The sequence below is a fragment of the Anguilla rostrata genome, chromosome 8, assembly GCF_018555375.3.
Source record: "Anguilla rostrata isolate EN2019 chromosome 8, ASM1855537v3, whole genome shotgun sequence".
Classification (NCBI taxonomy): Eukaryota; Metazoa; Chordata; class Actinopteri; order Anguilliformes; family Anguillidae; genus Anguilla; species Anguilla rostrata.
The window spans coordinates 1648829-1669536 of NC_057940.1; positions in this window are offsets into that span (position 1 = coordinate 1648829).

The following is a 20708-nucleotide window of genomic DNA, read 5'->3' on the forward strand; positions in this document are numbered from 1 at the left end:
GTTGTGGTGAAGTGATAATATACTGGACAAATGTATTGTGGTTTCAGCCGAACTTTACAGTATGGAACCAAACTTTGTTCATGAAAAAAATGCACTACGGTTTGTACTCCAGCAATTGAAGTAGATGTGAAGACCACCTTACTGCTAAGATAATTCGAGTGATGTTCGATGTTGCACCAATGCTCTCTCCGAGAATTCTGCTTTGGTGAGTTGGGCATGCCAATTCCTCCTGTCTCTTCAGCCAGTGACTCCGCCCCTTCCTCACTGCCTAGCCAAGCTCGCTCTTAGCTCAGGACCCACTTAATGAGTGAATATATATAATTATACTGGACCAAGCTCCTCTCCTGGTCACTAGTGCTCGCCTGCCTGGCCTGTTTAAACCCAACTCCTGGCCTGATCTCTGTCATTCTCCTGCCTGTTCGTCTGTCGCTCTTCTTCTTCTTCTGTGCGGCTCCATCTCTCTGCCCAAAGGCATCTGCAGCTCACCCAGAAGCCTTTTGTCTCTTCAACAATCTCTCCAGATTCTCCCACATCACCCCGAGTCTCTCTTTCCTGCCTGTGACAGCTTGCATCCAGTTTACCGCCCTGGAGCTAGCCTACGGGGCTCGAGTGGGGATGGCTCTTCCAGATCTTCACAGAAAAAAAAAAAAAAATCTACAGACAATACCAGAGGTGGAATGTCCAGGAGGTCAAAAAGTAAAAGTCCTGCCAGGTGTTTCTTCCACCCATGAACTCAGCCAGCTGATTTCACCGATTAGTTCTGTCTCCTCGCTGAAGAATTGTGCTAATTAGCAAGTCCAGGTGCCTGGAACAAAATACTGGGGAGGACTTCTACTTTCTGATCCTGGATGTTCCACCTCTGGGCAATCCTAGAGCACAGTGTGTGTAATTCCCTTATTTACACGATGGCGCTCGTGAAAGTCTGGTAAATCCCCCCTGATGTCTTGCCGGGGATTAATTCTGTTTCTGTTTAATACATTTTTAAAAAGTCTATGCACTTCAGCTTTCATGCTTTGTCTGTGCTATGTGAATGTATGTGCGGATATTAGTGAAGCTGGGTGTGACGGTACGATGTTCCTGTTTTTAATATTTTATGGTAAAAGAGAGTGCACGTAACCAGTTCCACATTTCCTTTCATCAGACTCCCATAGTTCACAGCAAAGTCTTTATCTATGATGTCTGTGAGATGCCGGTGAAATACTAGATGGCGATTGTATCACAATACCAAATCTGAATGTGAGTTTTGCTGAGCTTGACAGAATTATAAAACTACTTGACCATACTTGACCATGCATCATCAGAGCACACAAAAACCACCCACACTTTCAAGTCGGGAACGTAGTTGGACCTGAGAAATCAGGATTACTGCGTGAGCTGGATAAGCAAAACCCAGAACCCTCCCAAATCTGGGACGTGGACTGAAGTGGAAAGGGCTGCTTCGGGTTTTACTCAGCGCGGTTATCCAGCTAGCGCCGGAGTCCTGCTATGCGCTACACCCCCCAGGTGGTCTGAGTTAAATGTGTGCCACTTCATTACAGTCTCTCTCTAAGCAAGCCCCAGTTTAGGGGGCCCCCCTGCGTCAGACCAATCCATTCTGAAACCTCCAGGGGGGTGAGAGGAGGTGTGGCCTAGTAATCCCTCGCCTGTGTTACTGCACCTACTGCGGTCGTTCTGTTCTGGCGCCCTCTGGTGGTGGAATAAGCTTCCTACTCAGAGGACCACACCTGTGCGGTCCAATGAGCTGCTTCTACAGACCCCTCCCAGTCTTCCCCAGTCCCGCCCTCTGACCTCTGCAGACCCGCCCCTCCTGTCCCTGGTGCTGGGGAGCCACAAGCTCTGCTGCGTTTTTGTTTTCACCTTAAAATCAGCACCCAGTTCAGACCTGAGTTGCTGGATGAAGTGAGTTGACTGTAATCAGGTGCTGTAATTGAGAGAATGAATGAAGTGCAGAGTAACAAACAAAAGCCAGCTGAGTCTGTGGCTCTCCAGGACCGGGGTCACAGAACCTCACGCTGGGCAGATCAGTCACTGCGCCTTAGGCCCCGCCTTCTTGCCCAGGGCCCCGCCTTCCCGCATTGGTTTCCAAGCAGAAGAATCAGAAGGTTCCAAATTTTTTTGCCTTGGGCCCTGAAAAATTTAGGGACGGCTCTGGCCCTCTGACCCCAAATGACACCATTTCACCATTCAGGATGTTTACTACACAGTGTATATTGTGAGGTCACAGTAGTTATGAGGCTGTTCCAGACACGGCCCTGGATATACTGGATGGGAGACTTGACTCTGATTGGCTGGATCCGTGATTATGCTAATGATGTAATTGATCTTCACACTTCCAGTCACACTGCTGTCTGTTAGTTCCTCCAAGGGGGTTTTTCCTTGCCACTGTTGCCCTGGGGTTGCTTTTGTGTGCGTGTGTGCTTGTGTGCATGCATGCGTGTGTGCGTGCGCGTGTGTGTGTGTGTGAGGGGGGGTTAGTATGCATTCAGCTGAACCATGGTGAATGCTTTGTGGAATGCTCAGTAGAATTGCATTTGTTTTGATTTGATATCGCCTCTGAGGGTGCATTTTGTGTTGTGCTGCTGTTACTGCTGCGCTTGCGGACTTAAATGATACATAGTGCTGTAAATGCAAAAGATAAAGTCAGGAAATATATTTTGAGAATCAATGAGGATCCTGAAGAATGATGTCAGTAGGGAGGCAAAACCATTGGCTACAGATGCATATGGACGAAAACCATTCCACTGATGATGATATTATTATTGTTATTGTTGTTATTATTGTTGTTGTTATTGTTATTATTATTATCAATTAGCATAACATATATAAATACTGTAGATCTGTTGATGAATTGTCTAACTGAATTTACAGAATAAATGCACACAGCACGTAGATCTCTTGGTCCACCAGCAGAGGGCAGCACAGTAACACGAAAGTGAGCCTGTGCAGCTTGTGCACAGCGGTGTTCTGCTGAGAGGTCAGAGAGCAATTCAGCACAGGCCCAGGGGATGCAGAGAACAGATGTGCCCCCCCCCCTCGTTTGGACACCTCTCTGTAAATAATAGCCACATCCTGCTGTGGTCTCAATCTGCGTTTCCCAAACCTGCATGGCACACTCGTTTCTCTCAGTCAGAGGATCCGCTACACAGTTATAACACAAACGCAGGCGTTTAAAACCAGCCCTAGAGGGCCTCTGTGTCTGCAGATGTGTGTGGTCTCCTTTCAGCAAGCACCCACTGCAGTCTTTGGCTACAGAGTGACTGGGGACTCACTCTGTCCAGTGACTTAAATGAACCCTTTACAGTGTGAGGTCACAAGGACGTGATCGGAATGTTCTTAATGGAACATTCCAATGCTGATGTCACAGTCGCTGCTGGTAACTGAAAGCAGCGGAGTTCTAGAACACCAAAGGCCAGCAGACAGGTTTCCCATGAATCCCTGCTGCAGCAGATGGTGCACACGGACACATTCTGTCCCTGCCCCCCCCCCCACGGTAGTTGGTAGTTGAGGAGGGAAAGTGCATAAGCAAGAGGCATTATATAGCACTTACATAGCACCTTTCAGAAGAGTTACAAAGTGCTGACGAATCACATAAAAACATATTTAAACAAAACACATAAAAGCAGTTAAAAAAGCAAATACACTGATAAAAACACATTAAAATACACAGACACATAAACTCAGCCACAGCTCCCTGACTGGGCCACAGCTCCCTGACTGCGCCACAGCTCCCTGACCGAGCCACAACTCCCTGACCGAGGCACAGCTCCCTGACCGAGCCACAGCTCCCTGACCGGGCCACAGCTCAGAACTACTGTAGCTCAGCCCTGATGACACGGAAGCCTGAATAATTTCTTTATGTGTCCTGAAAGGACGGCACACACAACATTTCTGTTGATGTTTCTTAGATAGAAAAAGCAGGGTTGGACAAGTTTTTTTTTGTTCATATGTACGGATAAATTTAAACAAGGATCAAAAAGAACATGTAGATTTCTAAATGAAGGAAGTCAGAGGACACAAAGGTTGCCACACCTCCACAGAAACACCATCAGGACCAATAATAATTACTTCGATTTTGTCTTCATTAAGCCTAAAGAAGTTGTGAGACATCCAGTCTTGAACTGCTTCAAGGAAGTCAGCTGGATTTAATAAACTACTGAAATCCCTGCATTTAAAAGACAAATACAAATGAAAAGAGAAGTTAAAATGTCCTATTAAAAGACCCAGGGGAAGTGTATGTACTGAAAACGCAATAGGGCCCAGGACAGACCCCTGAGGCACCCCACATTCAAATGCAGAAACCGAGGACATCCTACCCCCATTATACACAGAAAACTTTCCATCAGTCAAGTAGGAAACTAACCAGATAAGAGCAGTCCTTGATATGCCGACCTATTGACTTCACCTTTTAATCAGGATATTGTGATCAATAGTATCAAACACTGCGCAGAAATCTAGCAAAACTAAAATGGAGCCCTCACCAGAGACAGCCTGTATTAGTCTGCCATTACTTACTTTAAGAAGGGCAGCCTCTGTGCTATGCCGTCAATGGAACCCTAACTGAAACTTTTCAAACGTGTTTTTGGCCCCCAGTATGCCCAGCTGACAATGTGAGACCACTTTCTCCAAAATCTTTGAAATAAAGGGCGAAATTATTACAAACCGTTCCGATCCTGGCCGGGATTCTTGAGCAGCGCTTGAACACCCGCCAGCTTAAATGAGTCATTATCACATCCTGATGTGAGGGATTCATTAATAATAGCAAGCAGACAGGGGCCAACGCTTCCCATGACCTCTTTAAGGAAACTGGCAGGCAGAAACATCACAGGGACCAGAAGATGGTCGCAGGTGACAAAGTGTTTCAGTTAAGTTCTTTAAGAAAAATAGGTGCAAAATGAGTCACGATATCAGGATCACAGCGAGGAGGAAGTAAATCCTTACAAGTAAGAGGAGGTGTAATCTTGGCTCTGATATCTCTGATCTTTTTGGAAAAAAGAAAATGTTAAGAAAAATGTTCTGTCAATGCTGGAAACAGAGGGAGCTCTGTTAACCAGGCAATCAGTGGTACAGAATACGAATCTGGGGTTATGCTTATTGGCAGTAATTAGCTTATTAAAATAAGCAGCTCTGGCTTCCTTAACTCTTTAATTATAAGAAACTAGCAGCTCCTTCGTGTGCACGTAATGAACCTGAAGTTGGGACTGCATCCACCTACGCTCCGCTCTCCCACGCTCTCTGTTCAGAGCTGAGATTCCCTCATTCAGCCAGGCAGAAAGATTCACTAACACTTTAGACCTAGTCCTGTCCTTCAGCCAGGCAGAAAGATTCACTAACACTTTAGACCTAGTCCTGCGAGGAGCAAGGTTGCTGAACATGACCGATTAAGGCAATTAACAAAATTCTTTACTTGAGTAGGCAGAGTCGTCGTTAACATTCAGACTGGTGAAAGCGGAGGAGATAATTTTAATAGCTGAAATCTTGTATTTTTAACAATATAATTACTATAAATACAGGCTCTAATGGACTTGGGTTTTGACAATAATGCCTTTGTGATCGGAAATAAAAGTGTCGTTCAGACACAAAGAGTTAAGACTCAGACTCGAGGCGAAGACCAAATCCGACGCATGACCGCGGTCACACGTGGGGAGCGGAGACATGCTGCATGAAATGAAAAGACTCTGCGGTATTTAAAAGCTCAGAAGCGTGAGCGTTAGAAGCGTCATCTACGTGAATGCCGCTCAGGAGCCGGTTGTCAAACATACGCTGATGACACAGCTATACCTGCAGAGACACCTCCGCTCAGCTCTGCTATACCTGCGGCCGCAGAGACACCTCCGCTCAGCTCTGCTATACCTGCAGAGACACCTCCGCTCAGCTCTGCTATACCTGCGGCCGCAGAGACACCTCCGCTCAGCTCTGCTATACCTGCGGCCGCAGAGACACCTCCGCTCAGCTCTGCTATACCTGCAGCCGCAGAGACACCTCCGCTCAGCTCTGCTATACCTGCGGCCGCAGAGACACCTCCGCTCAGCTCTGCTATACCTGCGGCCGCAGAGACACCTCCGCTCAGCTCTGCTATACCTGCGGCCGCAGAGACACCTCCGCTCAGCTCTGCTATACCTGCGGCCGCAGAGACACCTCCGCTCAGCTCTGCTATACCTGCAGAGACACCTCCGCTCAGCTCTGCTATACCTGCGGCCGCAGAGACACCTCCGCTCAGCTCTGCTATACCTGCGGCCGCAGAGACACCTCCGCTCAGCTCTGCTATACCTGCGGCCGCAGAGACACCTCCGCTCAGCTCTGCTATACCTACGGCCGCAGAGACACCTCCGCTCAGCTCTGCTATACCTGCAGAGACACCTCCGCTCAGCTCTGCTATACCTGCGGCCGCAGAGACACCTCCGCTCAGCTCTGCTATATCTGCGGCCGCAGAGACACCTCCGCTCAGCTCTGCTATACCTGCAGAGACACTCCGCTCAGCTCTGCTATACCTGCAGAGACACCTCCGCTCAGCTCTGCTATACCTGCGGCCGCAGAGACACCTCCGCTCAGCTCTGCTATACCTGCAGAGACACCTCCGCTCAGCTCTGCTATACCTGCGGCCGCAGAGACACCTCCGCTCAGCTCTGCTATACCTGCAGAGACACCTCCGCTCAGCTCTGCTATACCTGCGGCCGCAGAGACACCTCCGCTCAGCTCTGCTATACCTGCAGAGACACCTCCGCTCAGCTCTGCTATACCTGCGGCCGCAGAGACACCTCCGCTCAGCTCTGCTATACCTGCGGCCGCAGAGACACCTCCGCTCAGCTCTGCTATACCTACGGCGCAGAGACACTCGTCAGCTCTGCAACTGCAGACACCTCCGCTCAGCTCTGCTATACCTGCGGCCGCAGAGACACCTCCGCTCAGCTCTGCTATACCTGCAGCCGCAGAGACACCTCCGCTCAGCTCTGCTATACCTGCAGAGACACCTCCGCTCAGCTCTGCTATACCTGCAGAGACACCTCCGCTCAGCTCTGCTATACCTGCAGAGACACCTCCGCTCAGCTCTGCTATACCTGCGGCCGCAGAGACACCTCCGCTCAGCTCTGCTATACCTGCAGAGACACCTCCGCTCAGCTCTGCTATACCTGCGGCCGCAGAGACACCTCCGCTCAGCTCTGCTATACCTGCAGAGACACCTCCGCTCAGCTCTGCTATACCTGCAGAGACACCTCCGCTCAGCTCTGCTATACCTGCAGAGACACCTCCGCTCAGCTCTGCTATACCTGCGGCCGCAGAGACACCTCCGCTCAGCTCTGCTATACCTGCGGCCGCAGAGACACCTCCGCTCAGCTCTGCTATACCTGGGCGCAAGAACCTCCGCTCAGCTCTGCTATACCTGCAGAGACCCTCCGCTCAGCTCTGCTATACCTCGCGAGAGACACCTCCGCTCAGCTCTGCTATACCTGCAGAGACACCTCCGCTCAGCTCTGCTATACCTGCGCCGCAGAGACACCTCCGCTCAGCTCTGCTATACCTGCGGCGCAAGACACCTCCGCTCAGCTCTGCTATACCTGCAGAGACACTCCGCTCAGCTTGCTATACCTGCAGAGACACCTCCGCTCAGCTCTGCTATACCTCGGCCGCAGAGACACCTCCGCTCAGCTCTGCTATACCTGCAGCCGCAGAGACACCTCCGCTCAGCTCTGCTATACCTGCGGCCGCAGAGACACCTCCGCTCAGCCCTGCTATACCTGCGACCGCAGAGACACCTCCGCTCAGCTCTGCTATACCTGCGGCCGCAGAGACAACTCCGCTCAGCTCTGCTATACCTGCGGCCGCAGAGACACCTCCGCTCAGCTCTGCTATACCTGCGGCCGCAGAGACACCTCCGCTCAGCTCTGCTATACCTGCAGAGACACCTCCGCTCAGCTCTGCTATACCTGCGGCCGCAGAGACACCTCCGCTCAGCCCTGCTATACCTGCGGCCGCAGAGACACCTCCGCTCACAGCAGAGACAGCAACTGGGCAAACGGATGCCGCATCTCCGTGGCTTAACAGCAACTCTCTGACCCTAAATCTAAAAAGAAACACACAGACTCAATGTGCCTCTCAATAAGAAGAGCAAAACAAAACCTTACAATTAAAATTAACAAAGAGGAAATGGAGGGGGCGTTTTATTTTTATTTTCTCTGTTTATCTTTCTGGATCCCCAATTAAAATTCGACAAACATGTAAAAAAAAAAAGAAGCTGAGTAAGTCAATTAAGACGAAATCCAAATTGCTGTAGGATGGTAAGACATTACATACAGTACCACTCAAGGCAGGACAGCAGTATATACATGCAGTGGTCTTTTCACATTTATCATGCTGTGTGACAGTATGGAGGCAGGCCTCCTACTGAACTACTCCATCCTATCACTATACAAGCAAGCTTCGGAAATAATGGACAAGAAATCAATTACATGGCATCATTGCACAATTTCAAAAAAGTATAACTTTCTCTATTATTATATCTGTCAGATATAATCACCGCAATGGTAGAGAGTTCACGTAAGGAGACAGAACAGCCGTCAGATTTACTCTTTAAAACCACCACAAGGCCTCATTCTCACCCACTCCTTACCTGTGACCTGGGTCGAGAGTTTTTGGGTGAGACCCTTAGCTGTGACCCAGTCCGGGTGTTTTGGGCCGGACTCTTAGCTTGACCAGCGGGTGTTTGTGGACCTTAGTCTGACCCGGGCTGAGTGTTTTTTGGGTGGACCCTTAGTTTCAGCGCGTGGTCGACCACCGGGGGGCGGGCTCTTGCCTGAAAGGGCCCTAGTCCTTTCTCCTGAAACGGCCTCAGCCAGCATACCCTGCCCAGCACCTCCGCACACGGACGCCTGTCCTTAAAACCCTCCTCCTCATTTCGGGGAAGACCCTTCCACACGGCGGACATGCTTCTGGAAGGAGCTTCTCTGGGATATGCTGGAAACCCTCACAGCGGTCGTTTCGCCAGAGCCAGTTTCGCGGTCGTTTTCCTGGATACCGGACACCGGACACCGGCTCTGTTTTGGAGAGCACCGCGGGGTCGTCAGTGACCACAGTGAGTCATAAAACACATTCAATACCAGTATTTCATTTCAAGTCTGGGTCTCCGGGGACAAGATCACACCTGGATACTGGAAGAGCTTGTCGATGCCCCCCGTTTGGATGTCAGTTACATCAGCACAGCAGGCAAATTAAAGTAAATGCAGTATGTAATGCAGGTGACGATGGACGCTATAAACAGAAGAAGAGGAAGAGGATGGTGTGCGGCTGTTCACACGTACAGGGAAAATTAGCCTAGCGGGTTCGTGTGATCATGCAGTACGATTAAAGGGAAGGTGAATGATAAAAACAACAAGTGATTTATAAACATGTAATACAGCGGTTGTAACACATGATAATAAATGATTAATAAGTAGTGCAGTGTGTGTGATGGTCTTTGGGTGGTCCTGCTCTGTGTGCCCCCCCCCCCCCCCCACAGCCCCCATGTACACACACACACACTGGAACAGAGCCTTCAGTGCAGCCGTCCCAGTAAAGCTGTTTTAGCGCCCGGCCAGCTAACGCACTTCCTGCTTCCTGTGGAAGGCCTGTGGAGTAATGCCTCTGATATTACAGCAGAGCCACGGCCGGTCCCCAGTATGATCTGCGCAAACACTGCCTCAGAGCTGGGGCTGTGTGCCACCAGCACTGCTGACGTCACAGCCATCACTACAGCTCTCCCAAACTCACATACAACACTGCAGCTCTCCCAAACCCACATACAACACTGCAGCTCTCCCAAACCCACATACAACACTGCAGCTCTCCCAAACCCACATACAACACTGCAGCTCTCCCAAACCCACATCCAACACTGCAGCTCTCCCAAACCCACATCCAACACTGCAGCTCTCCCAAACCCACATCCAACACTGCAGCTCTCCCAAACTCACATCGAACACTGCAGCTCTCCCAGACTCACATCCAACACTGCAGCTCTCCCAAACCCACATCCAACACTGCAGCTCTCCCAAACTCACATCGAACACTGCAGCTCTCCCAAACCCACATCCAACACTGCAGCTCTCCCAAACTCACATCGAACACTGCAGCTCTCCCAAACCCACATACAACACTGCAGCTCTCCCAAACCCACATCCAACACTGCAGCTCTCCCAAACCCACATACAACACTGCAGCTCTCCCAAACCCACATCCAACCCCATTTTTTAGGGGTTTTCTCCCCAATAGGAGACGCGTTGGCCCGTTGCGCGTCGCCCTGTGGAGCTAACCGGCGCGGTCCAGATTCGACTCCAGCCCGTCAGGCTCACTCGCGTATCACAACGCTTCGCCTTAACCGAATGAGCCACTCAGCAGCACATCACGTTCAGGCAACGCTGCCTGGTGAAGTGTGTGTGTGTGTGTGTGTGTGTATGTGTGTGTGTGTGTGTGTGTGTGTGGGTATATGTGCGCACGTGCGTGTGCGTGTGTGTCCATGCCTGATCAAACATAAAGACTCGGAGTCTGAAGTCCTGAGATACGAGCCCACTCAACACCGACGTGGAGCGACTTATCGAACGTTAGCGCTCTGCTAACGAGCTTCGCTCATTAAGCCCGCGCGGAGCGGCACAGATCTCCCCACCTGGAGCGCTAACGAGGGGAGGGGGGGCTGGAGGTGGGGAGGGGGGGCTGGAGGAGGGGAAAGCGGTCGGTGACGGAGAGAGAGAGAGCCGTGTCCTCTCTGCACAAAGCCTTTCAGACTGCCTCTGCAGAGCGGGGGAGACGCGTACGAGCATCAGGAGGCTGCAGGGGGATGTGAGACGCGTACGAGCATCAGGAGGCTGCAGGGGGATGTGAAGTGACTTAACTGTGAAGAGTGTGACTCTTTATTACAGACCCTGGGCCTGATTCAGCTTCAGCTCAGTCAGACTATCTGTCTGTGAGTGAGTGCGTGAGTGAGTGAGTGAGTGAGTGAGTGAGTGAGTGAGTGAGTGAGTGAGTGAGTGAGTGAGTGAGTGAGTGAGTGAGTGAGTGAGTGAGTGAGCGAGCTAGCTAGCTAGCTAGCTAGCTGTTTTTTAGGTGCATGTGTTTGTGTAGGTGTGTGTGTTGTTTTTTAGGTGCACGTGTTTGTGTAGGTGTGTGTGTGTGTGTGTAGGCTTGCGTGTAGGTGCGTGTAGGCGTGTGTGTAGGCGTATCAGTAAAGAGAAAGTTGTGTGGGAGGATTCGTTTCTGGGTGTATAAATGAGACTGATCTCTCAGGGACAGCAGTATTATGTAGCGATGCAAGGCCACTCACACCTCCCTCCTGTCTCAGTTAAACAGGACACACACACTCACACACTCACATGCACACACATGCACACACACACTCACACACTCACACTCACACACACACACATGCACACACACTTACACACACACGTGTGCACACACACACACACACACACATTCTTTCTTTCACTACTTCTGTGCTGCGCTAAGATTTTTTAAAAAACAAAATACTCGCTTTTATGTTTTGATATGATAAAAATACTAACCTTGGCCGTGTATTGATTAGAATTTCTCCCTTCTGAGCGGGAGAGAAAGAGATGAGCTTGAGCACCCAAGCTATTGGGCTACGCTGCTGAGAAAATGAGGACAGACTGCTTCGCCCAAACAGCTACCGGGAAAAAAAGAGTATTTTATTCCTTAGTGCATGACTGCGAGACACGGGGACAGCAGCCTGAATAATCACACTGATCGGCTCTCATATCAACACCAGGGAGGAACTAACCTTAACCAGAGCTCACACGCATGCATGCACACACACACACACCACACACACACACACGCAGGTTGAGAGAGCAAGGCTGAGAATTAAGCCAGGATACCTGGGAACCCTCTACTCTTTGTGATGAGTGTCATGGGGTCTTGAATGACCACAGTGAGTCAGGACATCAGTTTAACTTTTCATCTGAAAGATGGCGTCTCCTACAGTATAGTGTCCCCATCGCTGCGCTGGGGAAATGGGGATTATTCAACCTGAGCGAAGATCGCCCCCTACTGGCCCAATAACATCACGTCCTGCAGCCACTTAGCATTCCCAGGAGGCCTCCCATCCAAGTAGTGACCACGCCCACACCTGCATAGCTTCAGCCAATCGGCTTTTTTCTCTCCATTTTTCTAACGGTCTGAGACTTTTTTTAGCGGTAGGGGATGGGAAGGTAAAATGAATCTCTATTTTAGAGCCCCCATCCATCATGAGCGTTTGTCTTGCAGGGGTGGAGGAGGCTCTTTAAATAGCCATGTGCTGCAGCGTTCGGGTGCTGCTCCATCTTTAAAAGGCCAAACTCCCCCCCGCCCCCGCACCTCTCCTCTCCGCTCCTCTCCTCTCCTCATTCATATTAAAGGGTCATTTGTAAAAGCAGCAGGCCGGGATTAGAAAGACCGCATTAATAATACATGCTGTGAGGAGGCTAATCTAACATGGAGACAGAAATCTCTCTCTCTGTTACACCCCCGTCTGGGTTTGTTCTTTCATTAATTAAATAAATATACATCTGTAGAGAGAGACAGAAACTGACAGATAGACAGAGAGACAGAAACAGACAAACGGACAAACGGACGGTCAGACAGACAGACGCTACACCACAGAACTAAATCCCATGAGGGGAAAGCATCAGGGGCTCAAACTGAAAAATAAGCTGTAAATTCAAAGCGCGTCTGATTTTTAGGGTGAGGGAGAAGGTGAGTGGCTGAGGCATTGGCTCAGGTTCTGTTACTTGATCAGGATCCTTCTGTTCCCTCCTAATCAAACAGCCAGACTGACACTGACCCAGGGGCCCATGGGATAGCTTTCACCTCCACAGAAAGCAGAGGAGGAAAAAAGAGCCTTCTCACAGCCTCTCTCTCGCTCTCTCTCTCTCTGTATCCCTCTGTCTCTCTCTCTGTCACTCTCCACCCCATCATTCTCTCTCTCTCTCTTGCTCTCTATTTCTCTCTCTCTCTCTCTGTCACTGTATCGCTCTGTCTCTCTCTCTGTCACTCTCTCCCCTGTTCTCTCTCTCTCTCCCGCTCCTTCTCTCTGTCACTCTCTTGCTCTCTATCTCTCTTGCTCCCTCTCTCACTGTATCGCTCTGTCTCTTTCTCTGTCGCACTCTCCCCTGTTCTTTCTCCCTCCCTCCCTCTCTCTCTCTCTCTCTCTCTCTCTTTCTCTGTCTCTCACTGTATCGCCCTGTCTCTCTGTCTCTCTCCCTCTCTCTCTCTATGAGGAGTGTTGCCAAAACATACAAACCACATAGAAATATGACATATACCTTAAAGCACACAATGCTCTGTGACAAACATCATTATTATATTATGATTAGAGTATAATGTTTCTCGCTCTCGCTTTCAGAAGGTGTGCCGCTCTCCTGCTGCTGTAATGGTCTCAGAATCGATGCGAGCCGAACGGGCCTGGGACGCGATGACAGCGAGCCCTTCCTGAAACTGCCCCCGTGTCCCGCGGGGCCGATGCGCCTCCCCGCTGGGCCGGGGCCAGATAATGCGCCGCCCGCATTAGCGCGGCTCTGAGCGCCGGGGTAATGCAGGAAGGAGGGCTGCTGATCTCATTACGCGGTGACTGGACTAACCGTCTGTTTCCTCCGCTTACCCCCATACGTCTCACTTCCAGGACAGCACCGACCATTACCAGCAATCCACAACGCAGAAAAACACGCAACGTTCATCATAACCCTCCCGTCACTATGATCAGATCACATCCCTCCCGTCACTACGATCAGATCACATCCCTATCTCACTACGATCAGATCACATCCCTCCCGACACTACGATCAGATCACATCCCTCCCGTCACCACGATCAGATCACATCCCTCGACACTACGATCAGATCACATCCCTATCTCACTACGATCAGATCACATCCCTCCCGTCACTACAATCAGATCACATCCCTATCTCACTACGATCAGATCACATCCCTCCCGTCACTACGATCAGATCACATCCCTCCAGTCACTAGGATCAGATCACATCCCTCCCGTCACTAGGATCAGATCACACCCCTCCCGTCACTAGGACCAGATCACATCCCTATCTCACTACGATCAGATCACACCCCTCCCGTCACTACGATCAGATCATATCCCTCCCGTCACTACAGTAAGATCATAACCCTGCACCACTACAGTCAGATCAAATCCCTGCATCACTACAGTCAGATCATATCCCTCCCGTCACTACGATCAGATCACATCCCTCCTGTCACTACGATCAGCGATCAGATCACATCCCTCCCGTCACTACGATCAGATCACATCCTGTCTGTCAGATTATATTATAACCCTGCACCACTACAGTCAGATCATATCCCTGCACCACTACAGTCAGATCATATCCCTGCACCACTACAGTCAGATCAAATCCCTGCATCTCTACAGTCAGATCAAATCCCTGCATCACTACAGTCAGATCACAACCCTGCATCACTACAGTCAGATCAAATCCCTGCATCACTACAGTCAGATCAAATCCCTGCACCACTACAGTCAGATCAAATCCCTGCACCACTACAGTCAGATCAAATACCTGCACCACTACAGTCAGATCATATCCCTGCACCACTACAGTCAGATCAAATCCCTGCACCACTACAGTCAGATCAAATCCCTGCATCTCTACAGTCAGATCATATCCCTGCATCACTACAGTCAGATCATATCCCTGCACCACTACAGTCAGATCAAATCCCTGCATCTCTACAGTCAGATCAAATCCCTGCATCACTACAGTCAGATCACAACCCTGCATCACTACAGTCAGATCAAATCCCTGCATCACTACAGTCAGATCAAATCCCTGCACCACTACAGTCAGATCAAATCCCTGCACCACTACAGTCAGATCAAATACCTGCACCACTACAGTCAGATCATATCCCTGCACCACTACAGTCAGATCAAATCCCTGCACCACTACAGTCAGATCAAATCCCTGCATCTCTACAGTCAGATCATATCCCTGCATCACTACAGTCAGATCATATCCCTGCACCACTACAGTCAGATCATATCCCTGCATCACTACAGTCAGATCATAACCCTGCATCACTACAGTCAGATCAAATCCCTGCACTACTACAGTCAGATCAAATCTCTGCATCTCTACAGTCAGATCATAATACTGCTGTCTTTTCAGTCAGAGGTCAACCCGTCCACGCAGGTTTAAGAAACAGCTTTGTTAAATGGCTGATGGTGAAGCATGAAACATTTCAAAGGTTTTGCGTCATAGCCTGACTTTTGTGGTCAAGGTTTTCCTCAATTCTGGGTTTGATATATTCATCTGTCGGGTTTGTGAAAATCGTCAGTGTTCAGACAGTGACCTTTGACCTTCCCTACAATGACGCTGATGTAAATGCTATGAACCAATCCTGTGCCAGTGCACAAAGAATGCATTCTCCACAGACGAGTCTTCCGCTGTCACTCAAACCTGTGGTCTGCAGCATTCAAGCGCCACAGTTATGTCCTCCACACATGCCCACCTCGCGCCCCTAATTCAGCCCACCTCGCGCCCCTAATTCAGCCCACCTGGCGTCCCTAATTCAGCCCACCTCACATCCCTAATTCAGCCCTAATTCAGCCCACCTCGCATTCCTAATTCAGCCCTAATTCAGCCCTAATTCAGCCCACCTCACGTCCCTAATTCAGCCCTAATTCAGCCCACCTCGCGTCCCTAATTCAGCCCTAATTCAGCCCACCTCACATCCCTAATTCAGCCCTAATTCAGCCCACCTCGCATTCCTAATTCAGCCCTAATTCAGCCCTAATTCAGCCCACCTCGCGTCCCTAATTCACCCCTAATTCAGCCCACCTCGCGTCCCTAATTCAGCCCACCTCGCGTCCCTAATTCAGCGCACCTCACGTCCCTAATTCAGCCCTAATTCAGCCCACCTCGTGTCCCTAATTCACCCCTAATTCAGCCCACCTCGCGTCCCTAATTCAGCCCACCTCGCGTCCCTAATTCAGCCCACCTCGCGCCCCTAATTCAGCCCACCTCGCGCCCCTAATTCAGCCCACCTGGCGTCCCTAATTCAGCCCACCTCACATCCCTAATTCAGCCCTAATTCAGCCCACCTCGCATTCCTAATTCAGCCCTAATTCAGCCCTAATTCAGCCCACCTCACATCCCTAATTCAGCCCTAATTCAGCCCACCTCGCGTCCCTAATTCACCCCTAATTCAGCCCACCTCATGTCCCTAATTCAGCCCTAATTCAGCCCACCTCGCGTCCCTAATTCAGCCCACCTCGTGTCCCTAATTCAGCCCTAATTCAGCCCACCTCGCGTCCCTAATTCAGCCTAATTCAGCCCTAATTCAGCCCACCTCACATCCTAATTCAGCCCTAATTCAGCCCACCTCGCGTCCCTAATTCACCCTAATTCAGCCCACCTCATGTCCCTAATTCAGCCCTAATTCAGCCCACCTCGGTCCCTAATTCAGCCCACCTCGCGCCCTAATTCAGCCCACCTGGCTCCCTAATTCAGCCCACCTCACTCCCTAATTCAGCCCTAATTCAGCCACTCGCATCCTAATCAGCCCTAATTCAGCCCTAATTCAGCCCACCTCGGGTCCCTAATTCAGCCCTAATTCAGCCCACCTCTCGTCCCTAATTCAGCCCTAATTCAGCCCACCTCTCGTCCCTAATTCAGCCCTAATTCAGCCCACCTCGCGTCCCTAATTCAGCCCACCTCGCGCCCCTAATTCAGCGCACCTCACGTCCCTAATTCAGCCCTAATTCAGCGCACCTCACGTCCCTAATTCAGCCCTAATTCAGCCCACCTCGTGTCCCTAATTCAGCCCTAATTCAGCCCACCTCATGTCCCTAATTCAGCCCTAATTCAGCCCACCTCGCGTCCCTAATTCAGCCCACCTCGTGTCCCTAATTCAGCCCTAATTCAGCCCACCTCACATCCCTAATTCAGCCCTAATTCAGCCCACCTCGCATTCCTAATTCAGCCCTAATTCAGCCCTAATTCAGCCCACCTCACATCCCTAATTCAGCCCTAATTCAGCCCACCTCATGTCCCTAATTCAGCCCTAATTCAGCACACCTCGCGTCCCTAATTCAGCCCTAATTCAGCCCTAATTCAGCCCTAATTCAGCCCACCTCGCGTCCCTAATTCAGCCCACCTCGTGTCCCTAATTGAGCCAGTAATAGGCGGGGCTTTAGTGCGCACAGTGTGGAGCTTGTTCATGGCGGCCGCGCGCCAGTGCATGCTTTTACGACCTTCTCCGATGAAAAGACAACATTTCAGATTCTGAAGAGCTTGGAAAACGTACTGTACCGTCGCACAACGACAAAAGCAATCAAGGACTTTTCACCGCAAGGCACGACGATTAATTGTACAGGCTGATGTAGGGAGGTGGAGGGGGGGAAGAAAAATGAAGAAAAAAAAAGATGTTCCCACGGATATGCAGGTAAGGTGAGAACAAAGGGAGAAAAGGCTCCTGGCTGCTGAGCCTTGAGGTTTTCAGAAGTCAGAGCGGAGAGAAACACTCGAGTGAGTCACACCTCTTTTTCGCCAAAATACAAAACCCTGTGAGTCAGGCCCGCAGACGGCAAACTCCGCGGCTTCGCCACTTTCGCAACGAACCGGCTCCACGGAGCGCGGAGAAGCAGAGTTTTTATTCGCCGCCTTGTTTTTCACACATTTTCCTTTTTTCGCTGAGAGAGCTGGAGCGTGTAGGCAATCATATGAAAATCCTTTTTTAAAAATTAAAGCCAGTGCAAGACTGACATGGTGTAGAGGTACCTGCCCTCTAATGATGGACACAAAAGGCTTCATATAATCAGATAATCAATTAGTGGACCTGCCGTGTGGTATACCTGACTGACGTCTAATTAGCAATCAACGGCCTTTGCTCCCCGTGACAGAAGGTCTGAGCAACGTGCACCATTTACTGCGGATTGTTGAAATGCTTTCACTACATTGTAAAATCCTCAGTGCGAATTCAGCTCTGACAGGGTTTATGACAGCACGTACTCTGTTAGAGTAAAATGCACTCTGTGAGAGTTGATTTAACACTGTACATTTTGCTGTGCGTTGTCTTTGGGACACTTGGAAGCGTTTGATCTCAGGCGTGGAGTTTGGAGGGGGGTGGAGGGGGGGTGGAGGTTAGGGTAGTTGTCTCTGTGACAAACACGCCTGCCACAGGCCACCGAAGTGGCTTTCTTTGAGGCCCTCCAGCACAGAGACACAGGGAGAAGATGTTCAAATAGTCCACATTTTATTGTACGAGGGTTTGGCAAGATGGTAACGCCAAATGAGCAGATATAAAAACCCTGTCATGACAGAGAGCTCTTGATGTGGGTGGGGATGGCAGATTTAACCTGTGCGCAGTGATTACCTCACTACGCACAGGTGCAGCCACTCCTGTTCCTGGGTCTAATTAGCCTGGCCAATTATCAAATTCTTAACCAATTATCCCATTGGCCAGGTCTAATTAGCTTGACCCAGGGCAGGTGTGGCTGCTTAAACCAGCCATCCCCACACCACAGTCTCCCTCTCTAGCATCTTGTGTTTTACTAATTATACGCTGCCATTCACAGTTTAAGGGCCAAGTTAACTAAGAGAGACGTTAGAAAAATTAAACCTTATTATGCATGTAATGACTGATTGTGTGTTCCCTTAAAATTACATATTATTAATAATGATCGCACTTTGCTTGGACTATATGCTATAATGCCTAGGTAACACTGTCATTAGCATGACATAACGTATCATAAACAGACATGACTACCTATTACAGCTTTATAACCAACGTCATAACACTGTTACAATTCATGGAAATTTTCCAAAACAATTCCAGTCAGTTTTTTCAAAACAACTGCTGCATGCTATAGGACAGTGTTATGACACTAGTCATAAGCTGCAATATGCTGTCATAACTGGTAATGGCAGGTGTTATGTCATGCTTACGACAGCCTTATGTAGGCCTTGTTCCAGTGAGCATTGAGTACTGTACCTTATTGGACCTGTGGTCTGTAGTTGTTCCAATGACCTTTGGCATGCACTTATTGTACGTCGCTTTGGACAAAAGCGTCTGCCAAAGGAAAGTAATGTAATGTAAATGACCAATAACTCCATAATAAGGGTAGGTCGTGATCCTCTGGGGATCATACAGAGCTTCAGGACTGCAGTTTGAAGCCCTCCTTCTCATCCTCTCTGGGTGTGGATGTGAATTTCAGACATTCTCACCTGAGAGGTTACTGCCTTCTGGAACTTTCCCTTGCAGCCGTTTTCAATGCAACACGTATAAATAATCAGGAGGTGGACAAAACCAGATGTAGCCGAGCAGCTTCCATAACAAGACGTCTAAATAACTATACTGGCGGAAACATAGTTCGCCCGTTGCCAGGGATACGGTATTGGTCGTTAGTGATTTTTCTAATTAAAAAATAATAATTATAACGGGGTCACAAAAACTGCATGAGGACGCAAGAAAGGGATTGATGGACACAGTGCCTGTGGACGGAGGAGGAACCTGGGGAAGGGCCGTGGTGGGAGAGAGGGAGAGAGGGGGAGAGAGAAGGAGAGAGCGGGGGAGAGAGAGAGAGGAGAGAGGGGAGAGAGAGAGAGAGCGAGGGAGAGGGGAGAGAGAGAGGAGGTGAGGACGAGCGCAGTGGGAAACAGACGTGCCTGGAAAGCGAGCGGGAGAGGGGGAGAGAGAGAGAGGCGAGGGAGAGAGGGGGAGAGAGAGAGAGAGCGAGGGAGAGAGGGGGAGAGAGAGAGAGCGAGGGAGAGAGGGGGAGAGAGAGAGAGAGCGAGGGAGAGAGGGGGAGAGAGAGAGAGAGCGAGGGAGAGAGGGGGAGAGAGAGAGAGAGCGAGGGAGAGGGGGAGAGAGAGACCGAGGGTGTGAACGGATCGAAGCGCAGTTGGGTAAACAGATCTGTTGCCCTGGAAACGGCGTGCGAGGGGGGAGGGAGCTGCCGGGAGTTTATTTCCCAGAGGAGGCGGGGATTAGATAAAGGTGAAGTGATTAGATCCCTCCATCTCTCCTCCGTCTCTCCTCCATCACTCCTCCGTCTTCTCTCCATCTTCCGCTCAACATCGCTCCACAGCCCTGTCTGTGTCTCAGTCACTGTACCGGCAGAGTGGCACAAACACCAGGCATGGAGCTGTGTGTGTGTGTCTGTGTGTGTGTGTGTGTGTGTGTGTGTGTGTACGTATGCACGTATGTGTGTGTCTGTGTGTGTGTGTGAGTGTGTGTGTACGTATGCACGTATGTGTGAGTGTGTGTGTACGTGTGTGAGTGTGTGTGTGCGGGTGAGTGGTGCGAGTGTAAGTGTGCTGGATTGTAGGTGAGTGTTGTCTCATCTCTCTGTTCTGTAGTTTGTTTCTTCACTTGTCAAGTCGTGTTGTGTGCAGTCCCGTCGGCAGAGTGGTCACAACAGGCTGTGGTGTGTGTGTGTCGTGTGCATGTGTTGTGTGGTGTGTTGTGTGTGTGGTGTGTGTATCTGTGTGTGTGTGTCTGTGTGTTTGTGTGTGTGTGTGTTGTGTGTGTTGTGAGTGTGTGTACGTATGCATATTGTGTGTGTGTGGTGTGTATCGTGTGTGGTGTTGCGTGTGTGATCTGTGTGTGTGTATCGTGTGGTGTGTGTACGTGTGCATGTGTGTGTGTGTGTGTGAGTGTGTGTATCTGTGTGTGTGTGTATATCTGTGTGTGAGTGTAGGTTTGTG